Source organism: Chroicocephalus ridibundus, chromosome 3, assembly GCF_963924245.1.
Source record: "Chroicocephalus ridibundus chromosome 3, bChrRid1.1, whole genome shotgun sequence".
Classification (NCBI taxonomy): Eukaryota; Metazoa; Chordata; class Aves; order Charadriiformes; family Laridae; genus Chroicocephalus; species Chroicocephalus ridibundus.
The window spans coordinates 14212875-14228088 of NC_086286.1; the positions used below are offsets into that span (position 1 = coordinate 14212875).

At 36.2% G+C, this 15214-nt stretch overlaps 1 protein-coding gene across 24 annotated transcripts in view; it reads left to right on the forward strand.

Moving 5' to 3' along the window:
• Positions 1 to 15214, forward strand: part of NRXN1 (neurexin 1) — a 710395-nt gene that overhangs the window by 240954 nt on the left and 454227 nt on the right. The window lies entirely within an intron of this gene.

Below are 15214 nucleotides of genomic sequence, written 5' to 3' on the forward strand. Positions count from 1 at the left end.
GAAGATTGCAAAAATGTCTAGTTTAGCCTCACAATTGACAGCTTTCTGTCATTCTTTGCTGTTGGAAAGGAGGGCAATAGTAATTACAGTTTCTCATTTAGGTTTCCTGAGTAATTGCAATTCTTAGCTATAGACAGAAAAAATACGTATCGCAAGGTCAGTAGCAGTTTGTGACTTAGCTAAACTAAAAAGAGTAAATTGAGATAAGAAACTATAGGTAAAAATTAATTTCCACAGAAGGTTAGTCTTCCCTGAGCCACAGAAGAGAAATGAGAGCTGAGCAGTGCTGTGTTAGCCAAGCTTTGAAGAGGAAGTAAAGCTTTCCTCTGCTTTGACCAGAATAGATAGAGCAAGCATCCCTTACTGACTTCCTCACTTTTAATCCCTGGCTATATCACATTATTTGACAAAACATATATTTGAGATTTGATAACAATTTGATTGTAAGATATTTTTGTTATGTTAGGTATTAAATAGTCTGTAACTTCTGTATTCACGGGTCTGCGTCAAACATTCCTGTTGTGATCAATGGAGGCAACTAAACCCACCTGTAAAGAGGGAGAGGAATTTGGTGGGGGAACTTGCTTCATTGCGTAGTGCTCGGAAGCATGAGTTGTTAAGCTTCTGAGTGTGCCATGAACTTGCTTTTTATTCATTTTCAGTGAATCTATCCTGTATTGTATAAAGAGGGAGATCCGAATTTTAGTCTGTAAAGACATGAGAAAATATTCAATTCGCAAAGCAACCTTTCACTTGCTATGTCCTAACTTCTAAGTTCCTCGGGCTTTTCAACACAATGCAATAGATTTATATAAGCAATTTGGTAAATAGTTTCACTCCTCGTGAGAGGAGGTTTAAGTGCCCTTGCTTTACTTAGCATTATAATGAAATAGGAGATGAATCAAGTCAAGGTGACCTGTTCTCTGGACCAGAGCAGGCTTATCGTGTTGTCTTGGAGCATGGCTAGAAATGATATTATGCAGCTTACTAAGAAAATATGCCACACAGCATCTTTGGAATCAAAATCTAGCCTTCAAACTAGAACAGGACTTCTAGAGTACTCTGTGACCTCAGACATATGAAAAGATCCTTAGATTTCTAATTGGAATTTCAACATGGGAGACTTCAACTGAAAATCCCTACCTCTTTAAGCACTTCACTGTTGCCCACTGAAGAGTAATTTATAACACAAATGGCTAAGAAATAGCAGTGCTTTCTCCTTTCAACTGATCTCATTTGTGTTCATGACAACCATGCTACACAGTCATTTTGTTGATGACCAAAGCTTTGTGGTTAGGGTAACATATCGAGATGAGGACGGTTTTCCCAATAATTATATCACATGTATGTTTTGGGTTTCGTCCCATGTTTGTTGAATGGGTAAAATTATAAAATATTACAATTTTCTACTGAAGTTGCAACCTTTTTTCAAATCAACACCTCAATTGCTTAGTTGGAGGGCTGTGGCTACCTTTAGTTACACTTGTGATATTTTAATGTATTTCAGACATATTTATCTAATAATGAAGATGAAAGATTTTGATGAAATAAAACACTGGGCTTGACTCAGTGTTCATTGAAGTTTGCAGATATAATTAACATTATTACTATTATTTTCCGTATGCAACATCCAGGAGTTGCTACTATAGCTGCTTTTTCTTTAATTGGTTGAAGTTCTTTCGCTATCTGTAAACAATGGCTGGAGATGCTCTCTACCTTGAAATTCAGCTGAAAGAAACATAATAACAGTGCCTTAAATACTGTTTTTGTACAGTTATTAGTGTAAATGAATTTAAGTTCATATACACTTAGAATTGAAAATGACTCCTGATTCCTTCCAAACAAGTGGCAAATACAACACAAATATATTAGTCACCTTGGTTGACCTGAGTAGTCATTTTTCATTATAAGAAAATAGCGTTTGAAAAAAAACCCGCCTACTTTGAATTCAGGAGTCCACGAACATACTGAAGGATTGCTGCTAACTCGGCTATAATTTTTTGACAGTTGTGGTATGTTATCACTAACGGTTACTGACAGAAAGTCAGTTACTAACCCCTTGTCATTATAATAGGCTATAAAGGACACTATGCTTCTTTTGGCTGTTCAGTTCTGAGCAGCTGGCTCACATCAGCATGAAGGACTCGGACTTTGAAGCGTGTGATACACTCTTAGATTATTCAGAAGTAATATTGTGTTTATTACAAACCGCTTCTGGGATTCTTATATTGATCAGGCAGGTAAATCTTTCATGCAGATGGGAAAAGGTCCCTTTTGCATCCTTAGCTTAGATTGCCGTTAAAACTCAAGTTCTTTAAATCATGGAATACACGTAGTTGTTAAACGTTTCCTAATTGCTTTTGTTGTGAATCTTGCCAACCTGTTTTCATTATCCTCCTCATCGTAGGCTTTGTCTTTACTGAGTCAACTTCCAAAAATGTATTCAGCTTCAGTGGTTGATGTTTGTTTTCAAGGTTTATAATGTTGTCAAAGGATTATAATGAAAGCCTTAGGAGCCTTAAATATTACTGCCATGTCTACTCTACCGAAAACCTACAAATGTCTAAATATAACAGGCTAAGATTTGAACACTGATGCTAAAGTGCTTGCACTACGCTTTGTTTGCTGTTTCTCCTTTTGTTAGGAAAGCAGATGTAGAATATATTTGATAGCTAAGATAATGTTGAAGGTGGAACTTTCACAACCATCCTTTCTGACAACAACTTTTGCTATAAAGGTGCTGATTTTGCATTTAGAAAAACTTGTGGATTTGCTTTCCTTGACTTGATCTAACCTATTTTCTTTGAGTTAAAATTGTTTGTGCTAAATTGTACAGTAAATCTACACAGGTAGGGGATAAAGGATTACAAAGTACAAATTCAAAGAAGTTTTTAGTAGTGTCTTTTTAGACAGTTGCTCAGGAATGCGAGACAACCGAGAATGCAGAATAGAAGAATAAACTGCAACTTCATAAAGATAACAAGTTCTCAGATTTCAAATAACCTGGTTTAGATTTTTTCAGATTTTTCACTATAGAAATTAGACAAAATCGAAACAATTTTTCTCCCTTCCCCCGAACGCTCTTCTTGACCTGTCCTTAGTTTCTCTTAGATTTCAAACTTAGTTTACTCATTCTCTAGGCCTGCTTTCAAAAAGCGTCCTTTGGATTTCTCCCAGTAGGGAATTCTTTCACCCTATGTGTGTTTTTAGATGTCCTGTTTTTTTCCTTTCTTTTTTTTTTTAAACAAATTTTGTTTTTTAACTGCTTCCAAGAATAAAGAGTAATTAATGTTGAAATCCCAGCATGTTGTTCAACTTGTTCGTTTTACTTCCAAAATTCAATTTGTTGTGGAACACTACCACTGCTTCTTCAGGTACTTCAAACAGACTAACCCTGACTTTCTCACACTAAAATAACCTCAAATATTTATATTAAAAATCCTAAGTGCATTCTATATGTGATTTCATTGCAAATACAGAGAAAAAAAATCTAAGCAGCTATGACTTCCTGAATTGTTGTGATGCTGAAAAGTTTGTCTAAAACAATTTTTAATATTGTGTGCAAGGTGTCAACTGATTTCAGTAGTCATAAGTAAGGTGAAAGAAAATGGCACTGCAGGAACAAGACTCGTACAAAGAGTGCTAGGAGAATGTACCCCAAACTGAATCCCATCATTGTTATTTTGGCCTTCTGCTTGCCTACTTGATGCTCAGAATTTGATGCCTGGCTAGATTCACTGTAAAAGCTGTTTTCCAGCTCAGTACTAACTAAACCCCCAGTCCTGCAAACATGCGCATATTTGGCATTACTTCCAGCATAAAATATTTCCAGGCTAATGTCAAAGAATCCAAAGTTGTATTTTAAATTGTTATGTGTTATTCTGAAAAAGCTAATAATTTAACTAGCACAATTCATGTTAAAAGACCCAACCAACAAAATAAAACATGCAAAACCATCCCCATCCCCAAACAATAAAAACAGCAGCAAGTATAGATGTAGTTATGTTGGGAATAAAAAAGGTTGATGTACATCATCACTTGAATGAATTGTCTAGTACCTTACACTAAGCTACTGGATTTCATACTAAGAGCTGGCCTAACATATCACTTTAAAATGTGTTCTTAATTGAGATACATAGACAAAAGTTTTCTGTTCAGCGGGTCTTACTCTATAGTACTCAAAACTGATAGTCACGTACAGATTGAGTTAAGCTTTATCCTCCCATATGTCCAAATTTGCCTCCAAAAGATATGTCTGGATAGCATTTGAAGATTTTGTATGTGTATCTGAGAATGCGTCATGTATGTTATGTACAGGCTGGTCCTGAAATACACGTGGTGTGAATTTGGGACAGCTTGGTCAACTTTGTATCTGTACAGTAAAACAATGCTGAATTGCATTGATTTCATTGTATATTCATAGATTGTGTCGGTTCAGTGGGCTCAGTGCTTCCAAGTTCAAGGCAAACCCAATCTATGGCTCTACCAGAACCACCAAATATTTTGGTTATAAACCATCAAGATCGTAATCTCACAAACTGTGCCACCTTTACCAAAGCTGTAAACGTATCACTACAAAGATTACAGTGACAGGGGTAGTGTTGCGTCTGTTTTGGGAGCTGACAAAGATAATTCTGTTCCTTTTTCTCCTCGCCCTGTGGAATGTTTTTAACTTCACTTTCAGTTCAGAACATTGGAGTAGGACTGAAGTGGGGAATGTGGGATTAAGCACTAAATAGACATATAGTAAGGAGAAGAGAGATACAGTAACTAGAGAGCGGGCAGCTGATGAGCAAGTAGTAGAAAGGTGGGACAATTCAAATTTGAGAGGCTATCATGGGATTGTAAGAAGTATGTATACTTGTAGTTGAGCTTGAAGACATAAAACTTGCCCTAGTGGATGGGAAGAGCAGATGGATGGATATTTATTTTTTTTTAGGACTTTGGTCTGGGAAACTGAAGGATCCCCCCATGAAAATCATTCTGCCACCATTTTCTCTGGCAGTGATACCACCAGAAAATGAGGCCTGAGCAAATTATATTTGAGAATTTGAAATCTATGTTACAGTAGAGTTCAATCCTCTTTCTTGCTGTCTCTAACTAGTATGTAAGGCTTTTCTTTATATGTAGTTGTTAATACATTTTAAAAAAAAATCCTGTTCATTTATTTAGACATCTTTAAAATAACAGAACTTTTCAATCAGTATTGTAAAGAATTTTCTTTAATCCTGTGATGTCTAGTATTGTTGTCACTTTTGTATGCAAAATATCCAATGTATTTTTCATTGTCCAAACTTCTTGCCGTAGTTTACTTCAATCTGTCACCACTTAGATAATTTATGCATGATTAAACCACCTATCTTGCTGTGGTTTCCTCTACAAATGAAAACACAGCATTGTTTGATAGCACGAGTATCTTATGGAGGCTCTTCAGTATATGTCACTTTTAGATATGGTAAAACCAATGAGACAGTTTTGTGACAACATCTTCTCCGAAATAAGATTGTTTTGGCTGTTTTGGATCTGTTCTGTGGGGGGTATTAGTTAGTTCGGCGCTTTGGGTTTTTTTGGTTTTTTTTTAGATCTAGTAATCCATTTAATAAACAGACTTGCTGAAAAGCAGTATTCCAAAACATTTCAGAACTCAAATTATATGTTTTCTAGGATGAGGACTGTAGCCACTTCTAAATAATGTTTCTGCTGTTTTTCATTGACTTTGTCAAAAGCATACTGCTTATACTTAACCATGTGTCAAACAATCTTCTGAATGCTGTTTTAATGAAATCTGAATATATGCAATTTAAGCATTTATTTCCTCATGCAAACTGCACTGGGGACAGTAGTACAGAAGCCTGTTGCAAAATGAAATAGCTGTTTCTATGAGGAAGTTAGCATTGGTTTCAGGGAAGTCTTACATTTTCCTGTCGTCCGTGCTGACAAATATTTTAAAGTTAAGTGAAATGGAAGACTGAAGTGTTTGACTTTGTATCTTCAGCAGTGTAACAAGACCTTATGGTAAAAAGCATTGCCATGATGTTGGCAGAACTGCAGAGTCTTCAGTAAGTCTTTTCTCTGAGATTGCAAATAACTCTAGAGTGGTGCTAATTCTATGTGTAATAGTTTGTGTGCCATTGCCAGAGTCACTTTACTGGCTTAGTAAAGGCACATGGGACAGATTGTAAACTCCTCAGTGCAGAGACCGTCTTTTTTACAGAACCCCGCTATGACTTTTGCCTTCTGGCAATTATCAGAAGGTTACAATGATGATGGCAAAGTATTGGAGATTGGGCATTTTATTTCTGGATACAGAGAAGTAGATCTAGTCTAAAAATAACGGTATTCCACTAAAACTTTGCATAGATACTTAATATGGGGTTTTTAAACTTTGAAGGTACAAACTCCATTATGCCTTGTAGACTTACATAATTTTCTCTGTTTTCCAAACTGGTGGACAAAGGCACAGGAGATCAGCATACGCGGCATTGTGAGAACTGGTGAGAGGATTAAGATAGAGATAAGAAAATTTATGTCTTTTAGGTCTATCCCAAGTTCCATAAAACTGCATGTGTGTTTTCGAGTACAGAACTTGAATGATCTTTTTCTAAATAGGATTTCCCCAAACCCTTTGACATGTAACTTTGAGCAAGGAAGAGGAGAGCTCGTCTGTGAAAAGGGGTGAATGTTTAGACAACCCATCCTTTTGTAAGAGGAAGAGCAATGTGCTTTGTAGTGATGGTTTTGGATGTCCAAATTATCTTCATTTTAATATGTTCATTAAAGTTGAACAAAATATAGTTTGAGTTTCAGGAATGATGAAATGGAGGAAAACAGCCAGGAGAGAATCAAATCCCCACTGAAAAAAAGGCAGCCTAATTTAATTAGATCAGTGTAGCCCTTAATTACATCTCTGTTTCTCACCCTATTACATGTTGTAAATAATCTGTGATGCTCTGAGGGTTTGAGATTTTCTAAAGCTGGTGTAAAACAGCTCTCTGGCTGTGTCTTAGAGGATTTTTGATCAATGGGTGTCATCATCATTAACTGAACATTGGAAAAATCTATGTCAAAAGTATTACCATGATTTACTGTAAAGTTAGCTAGATAAACAAGTTGCCTGGCTAACTAAAGGTAACTAAGGGTTGTGAGAAAAATCTTTGCCAAATTTTAGGTACGTGTAGGTTTGGTGTGCCTATGATATGCATTGTTCCATGACTGCTGGTAGGGTCTTAGGTGATAAGCATTACACGGCATTATAAAAATGTGTATGTGCAGGTTCATTAAATTAATTCAAATCTCAAGGAAGTCAGAAGTCACAGTTATCTTGTTTATGGAAGGCTAACAGCTAATTGGCTGTTTTAAAAGTAAGTTCCCACGTGTATAACTTTTACAAGTATAAAAACAAAATTTTATATTACTTTGTATTTGGTTGTATGGGAAGTTAAGTCTTGACCTAGTGAAGTGCTGAAAGCTAGAATACTTCTGAAGGTCCAAAGCCTAAACTGGTCTTTTTCAAGTTGCTCATCACTGCTCAGAATACAAGCATTTTACGTAACTTTTATACTTGACCTTACCCAGATCTTAAGAGAACAAAGCCTAAATCTAAACAACGTACCATGTTGGTAAGATCGAGATGTGCCTCAATACACAATTGGTTTTAGTTGAAATAAGTGATGTGGCTCTCATCAGATCTTTGACTTCCTAATGCATTTTACCAGCCATTTAGGAGTGGGTAAATTGAGGACAGCCTCTATAGTGAGTGCACTAGCTGGGACTGAACTTGTGTGTTTGGAACTATGTCAGGACACAATGACTCGTCTGCCAGTGAATGTTCACATCTCTTTGTTTCTCTGAATTTCTGTAATTTGAACGTCACTACTGTCTTTAGTTATATTCTATACAGTTGTATTGAAACAACCTATTTTGGATGCCTCCAGAGTGGCTTTGGATGCAAATCAGTGGATTTTTGTTTGATGGAAGAACCGCTTTTTGAAAAGAGGAATGAACAGAAATGGAGCTTTTTCAAAAACTGCAGAAAGTTCTGACTGGAACAGGACAGTTTAAGAAGCTTTGTTTCTAACAAAAAAAGGCTAAAATGGTGAAATAACTTAAAAATTCTGAGTAGAATACCTCAAAACATTCTTGTAGGCTAAAACAATTAATGCTATACGTTCGATGCAACTACTTCTCTTGAGGAAATTTTTTCCTTTTATAATAATATTTAAAGATCAGTGAAGATGCATGTTTTCAGAGCATCATTTTCTGTAATCTTCTAACTTTCTGTAGTTTTTTCCTAATGAACTTGCTGGGTTTTTTTAAATTTGGTACTTTTTTTGGATTTTTATGGTTATTGACTACCTTCCACTCAGAAAGCAGACTGTACTTCTTAAGAGAACTCATGCTTGAATTCTAATGCAAATTTGGTATCATCAGCTCTCTCCAGCTGTTCTAATTCTGACATCCTCCATCTGCCTTTAAAATCACAATTTCTGCATCTGCACTGCCTTGCCTAGTATGCTGTTTCTTTTTGGTTTCCATTAATTATTAATCTATCTTTTTTTTTTTTTCCATGCAATCTTTAGCTTCCTAATTTTGTTTCTCATTTTTTCTGTTATCATTCCACTCTCAGGTATTTATTTTGCACATGAAAAACGTGTAGAATCTGGAAAGATGTGATGCATAAATTGCAGTATTTAGTATCTGTTGCAAGCTGACTCCTGGAAAACGTCTGGCAAACTTTTCCCTAGACATCTGTGGGTTCAGGGTCCTCTTCTGAGTGACTCGGGAGAGCAGAATTGCGGGATAGCAGGTTAATAAATCTTGTGTTTCTAGGAAAAGCACAGAAGCTGATGTGTTAATGTGTAAGGAACCGTTTCAATATTCAAGGAAGAAAAAAAAAAAACACCACAAATAAAATGTGCAGTTTTGCCAACACTGTGATGGAGATGTCTGTAAAGATAATTGTTCAACTAGTGACTTCATTGCTGAAGGTCAAAGGGGATTTTGTTCAAGTAATATCAACATAATTTTGAGGAAGTAGTTGCTGGCGCAGAATTTAAAGAAAAAAGAGTTTGTAGTGAGAAGACAGGCACTAAGTTGTGTGTATTTTGGAGTTGGAAAAAGTGTACTTCATCTGGAGAAGCTATATGAAGTAAATGTAGAAGTGGAGAGGAGACATTTCTCAATTCATCCATCTCTCCTTTTTGTAAAGGTCATGTTTTGGCATTACGCCTCTTCTGCATTTTGTATGCATAGAATGATAACATGCTTTGAAATACTGTTTTCCTAAAGAACAGTCTGGTTTTTATGAGTTATTACATAGCAATTTATAACATTTTTTATTCATAAACATGTTTTAAAGCAAGTGACAACTGTGGGGGAATGCTTTTAAAGTAAGTTTTCTGGATTGTACGAGCATTATCTGGAAAAAGAACCCCTGGGAAAGCGTAGGAAAAAATAAGGAATGTTAGTGGGGAAAATATTTCCTTTTACAGTGATTATGACTAGTTCTGTGAGCTGTGAAAGGCCTGTGTCAAAGTAGCTATGTATCTTTGATCTCAGCTTTCTGATAGTCTTTTAGGTACAGATGAATGTAAGTCATCCCTGTATACAACAGTGCACCTATTGGGCGTTCTGTGGAGGCTCAGGAAGGTCAGAAACTGCAGTGCCAGATTTTTATGGTCTCGTGCAGCATTACACCGTGCTTAAAAGAATCAGTTGGATTCCCACATTTCAAGTCTCTGTGTTTGTGTAGAACAATGAATAGGACATGCATCCACTTGGATTTATAATAAGAATAGGTTAAAAAAAGCTACCTACTAAAGGTTCGATGTAATTAAATTTAAACTTAAGGTTAATATTTAAAAGCATCTATTTAAATTACAGTATAGGGAGGAGCAACCTATACTGATGAGGAAAAGAAATAGCTGTTGTAAGCACACAAAGTTGAAATATTATGCCTTCACAACTTATAAACTTTAGTAACCACGAGCTCTTAAGGGCTTGCTAAGTTGTGAGATTTAACACTCAGCTCAAAGACTCTGTGGTACTTTGAATTTATATTAACCTCAGTGACCTACTCAGCCAGATTGTCTTTAATCCTTCTCTACTCCCAGCGCTATGACAATGCCTTCTGCCTCTTGAATTCATTGATGGTATTTACAGCTGTGGCCTTTAAACACTAACACGTTCTGTAAATTCTCTGCTTGTAGACAAAGCTATGTGCAAACATCTTTATTTGTGCCATTATTTTTGTAGTTTAAGTTTTATAAATTAAGTTTTATACCTTGGCCTTCAAACCTTTTTTTATGATTGGTTAATTTTACTTGCTTTTCCCCAAAAAAACCTTCATAACTTTAGCATTTCCTACAAGGTTATTCCTGTTTACTAATAATTTCCATTTGTTTAATGTGCTCTACTAGCATTGTCCAAACATGGAATTGTACTTTTTCCCCTTTATCAGACCTTTGCAATCATCATAACACTGACCGTGTCAGAAGTGAAAGGGAATTGTAGAATTTGTGTTCTAATGATCTTAGGAATGATAAATTCCAGCCTCCCAGGCTTTGCTACTTGTCCAGGGTTACCTGTGGCCTGACACAAATGAATAAATAAATAGCAGATTTCTGTGTATAATACAGTGAGGGCTTATGGAAATCTACTTATTTATAAACAATATGTATTTCAAGTAGAGAGGAACTGAGAGAGGGCCCTGAGTCAAAAATTCGAATGCTAACTACAGAATTTTTTGTTGGCAGTGGAGCATGGATTTTTGCGCATTAAATTTCTATTGTAATGGATGTTTATCGTGTTTTAATTGTCTTGATTTCTGTTTCATTTCAGTAAAATACAGAGATAATTTAGAAGAACCATTGGGTTTCTGTTTAAAACACTGGAGTTCTACTGTGGTAGACTTAACTCTAGGCTTTACTAACTTGCAGTCAAAAACCACTCAAGGAGTTCAAGTATCTACACAAAACTATACAAGAGTTTGGCGGGGGGAGTGATTTTTAAATTTTTTTTAGTTTTAGCAAAATCAGGTCAGACTTGTGCTGTCATAGGCTTCATTCGTTCACTCATTGTTATGAACTTGTTCATCAGAACATCTAAGTGGTCTGATCTGGGTTTCCAGTGTTCAGCATGAAGCCAAGGGAGCGCGCTGGATGTGAAGCACTTGACCACATCCCTTGGGCTCCCTTTGCTGGTAATGGCAAACTAGTCTTTGGACTGATACTTTGTACTAATATTTGTAAGTTGTTATGGTACTTTGTCTCAGTTTTTTCCTTACTTCGGTCTGCGTAGCTCTTAAACAATGAGCAGCAATCCGTACCGGTATTTGGTTTGGAAAGTAACTTTGTTTGCAATATGTTCCTCCTTATTTGGCTAACAGGAAAATGAATGGCACATGTGACACGCTACAACCGTGTTGCCATCCTCCTGTTGTCAGATTGCAGTCTTCTGCTGAAGGGTTGTCGGTGCCACGCTCCCCTCAGAGCACAGGCGTTCCCATCTTGACAGAAAGTTTTTTCTCAATTTTGCAACTGGGAATGGTGTTCTGGGAGTAGTTTCCCAGGAACAGTGTTCTTCGTTAACCAGACAGACTGTTCTTTTAACCCTTGTTCTTGTAGTTCTTCTGCTGCTTTCTCCCACGCACATTTTCATTTGTATTGTGTTCATAACAGTCCTGTTACAGATCTATTAAAAATATGATAGTTACCTAAATCCCACTGAAGTCCAAACTTGCAATCCTGAAATCTGCAAGTCATCTAGTTTCCATCTGTGGAGGTGCCTAGAGATGTTGGAAGTTGACTTAAGTTCTCTGTAAAGTTGTTTTTTACTGAGTCCTTACAGAAGTTTTGATGCTTAGCTCTTAATTCTGACATGTTTGAAGAGCTTGTTAAGTACTCTATGTGTACATTTGACTGGAATTGAGAAACTCAGCATGCCTTCACCCTCCAGCTCTGAAAGGTGTGATTCACTAGGCTTTGCAGTAAAAGCTGGCTTCTCACAGCTTAGTGATAGGCACTTCTTACAAAGCATGGGCAGAAACAGTGATACTCTGTTCAGAATGTGAGAGACGGGGTTTGGTTCTTCAGGAGAATAAAAGTTTCTGTTCTATCCTCTCCGGTGAGTACAGTCAGTGCCAGCTTATTCTCTGTCTGTCCTGCTGAAGCCATGGTGCTGTGTGGAATTCTGATTTGTTAGGCTAACATAATGCTAGAAAAAGCATGACTAATGGCCAAGACCGCGAGGACAGAGAAGCTTGCTTTCAGGGCTGGCTCTGTCTTCTGCCTGGTGACTTCTGTGTAAGTATTAAGCTTTAATGCTCACCCATCTGTATTATTTCTCTCCTGGCCAGCTGTAAACAGTTGCATACAAAATGTTCTGACTTGAGGTAACTGCCTTGTTAACATTCTGGGAGAGTTTTCCTTTTAAGATGCTTACTAAAGCACATGATTTTTGGGGGGATGGCACGTTTTCTCCATATATGAAATAAAAAAGAAATAATACTGCGTATGTGAAATGCTTCTTGATAGTTAAAATTATTCGTGGTCTTGTGCCATCAGAAATAACTGTGGAGAGCAAAAGAATATCTTTTCAGAAACAAGGCCCCACTTACCAAAATAATTCCACATGCTACAATGCGATATTAACATACAAAACAAAGAATAGCCTGAATGGAAACAAAAATATCTCCACGTTTAGTTGACATAAATATATAACTACTTTCCTCCTGCCCACAGTATCTAGCTCTGATTGGAAATCTCCTTGAAATTGCTTAGTATTAGTGAAGGTAAAATACTAGCTGTCGTTTATCTGGTTTTACATATTTTTGTTAGACATAATATGAAGATGTCATTTATTTCTGTGCAATATTGTTTTTATTCCTGTCAACACTATAAGGTGGTTCTGCCTTGCGTTCCTCTTGTAGCAAGAATTTTGGACCGCATTTGAACAGCTAATATACTATCTGATATAGTCAGAATTTCTCAAGTTCTTTCTCAGTCTTGGATGAAGAAACAAGAAGGATCTTTAAGGTTTGCATGTAGCCTCTATTAGAAATCAGATTAGATTCAGACTCAGTTAGAAATCTCAATTAGAAATCAGTTGTGTAGAATGTTGAGCACCTCTAATCTGACTGATTCAAGTGGGCATGCAAGCAGAACTTTGTAAATCTACCACCAGGCTGAATACTCAAATAAGGTTAAGTACAAAAGTTTGGGTTTTTTTTTCCTTGGGGTTTTATTTTTACAGTCACTAAGTAGCTAAATTTTAAACATATTTTTGAAACAAAGTGATAATTTGCTTTATTCCAAGTAAAGACCGTTGCATGTATATTTCTTTAATGCGAATTTCTTTTTCCCAGACAATGCTATGCTAAACTTGCAAATAGTTTCAGCTGGCCCAAGATCACTTTGGATGAAAGCATCAACACCTTCAGTCATGTTAAATGAATGTCTTAACTTCTTTTATTCTTGAATTATTTTTGTTTATGCTGCTGTGAATTAGAAAAATAATATTAATATTGCATGCTCACATTTGCTTCTGGTTATTTATGCTTTTTTACTATTGAAGAGTAAATGTGCCAAGCAAAACTGCTGGATTTCTGCCAAATAAATGGCCCGACAAAGAATAACAAAGCCAATAATAAATGGAGCTTCAAATTAAATTCAAGGAAAGTGACATGAGCCTAGTAAATCCATAGTGGGACAGCGTAAGAAATGTCCATCATCTCAGAATTAGACAGACAGTACTATGGAGTGTGGTGGTGACAACAGACAGGAACACTCATAAATCCACTGCACATTTCAGTGGGAACATTCCCAAATAACATAAGAGGTAATATCTTAAAATTTTATCAAACTTTATGTATTGAAACCATATGGTCTGTATTTTTTCAAGTTCCAATTTCGTAATGGTCCCTGCTAGTACAGTTTTTCAGTTCTCCTTTGTTCACTGTAGATAATGTAGGTTCATTGAAGGTTTGAAACAGTTGCAGTTTGCATTTAGGCCTGTTAAGAAAAAGCATCCAGCGTCTGTAATTTATGATCTTCCAAAAAAACCCCAAAGGTAAAATAAAACTTCTGAAGCTTGCTTGTTCTGTTCCTTTTTGCCCTCACTAATTCTGAAACCAAGGAGGGAAGATTAGCTATGATATTCATAAATGAATGCTATGTCAACTCTTTAATTCTTGTAGTCTGAAGTGTAGTGCTCTCGTGTGCCACATTGAGATTGCACCCATTGTAATGGATGGATTTTTTTTTTTTATTTTTTTTTATGGTATGGTGTTTATTTAATGTGAGCAAGAACATTGGCCTTCTGAACTGGTATTGGTAGAGAACAGGGTCATTTTTCTTGAATGAGCAATGTGTTTCTAGCATCTTATCACTTGTCACTGTTGAAAGGTGTTAAAGGGTGAAAGACTGCTATAGGAAAAGAATAAAATACGTTTTTAGATGATAGGTTCAATACATTGAAGTAATGACACTGATTTCTGTTTGAATCTTGACCTGAAGAGGTTTTCAGCTGATTTTTTTTTCCTTCCTCGTACCAATTTTCTCTTTCTGACTCTGCTGAATAAATATTGCAGAAAGTTTTCAGATTGTAAAGAAGGTTTTTATTTCGAGTATTTTTGCTTGAGTTTTGTAGATTTATTTTTTTTTTTAAGCTGGTAAAGGTTTCTTTCAGGCTTCTACTGTTAAATGTTGAATACACAAATGCATACAAAGCAAATCTGAGGGTTCGTCTGACTTCCCAGGATCAAAGCAAGCTTTTTTCAAATACTAAATGATACTACGTTTCTGCAGATGTCACAGAAACAACTGACGGTTAGAACAATAGCAGATTCCTGTGGAGTTCATGTCAAAATTTTAGTCTGAGTGTTTAAAAAGTTGCCAATTTTATTAATATTCTCAAATGGACAAAACAGCACAGGTATGTATTCTTCCAAACGTATCATACTGTTTCCTATATATACTCCTGCTATTTCCATAGAAAATACTTAAAAGCCTTTCCTGGTAATTTACTTCTGTGATTCTTGTACTGTAATGTTCTTTTTATTTTTTACTTAGGATCTTAGGAAGGCTAGCTGTGTTATATTCTTTCCTTCAAAACAAGACAAAAGTCTGTCAGTACTTTCTCTGTTAATATTTTATAATAGCTGCTTGCTTCCTGGGGTGTATTTGCATGGCACAGCTGCTCTTTACTCACGTGATCT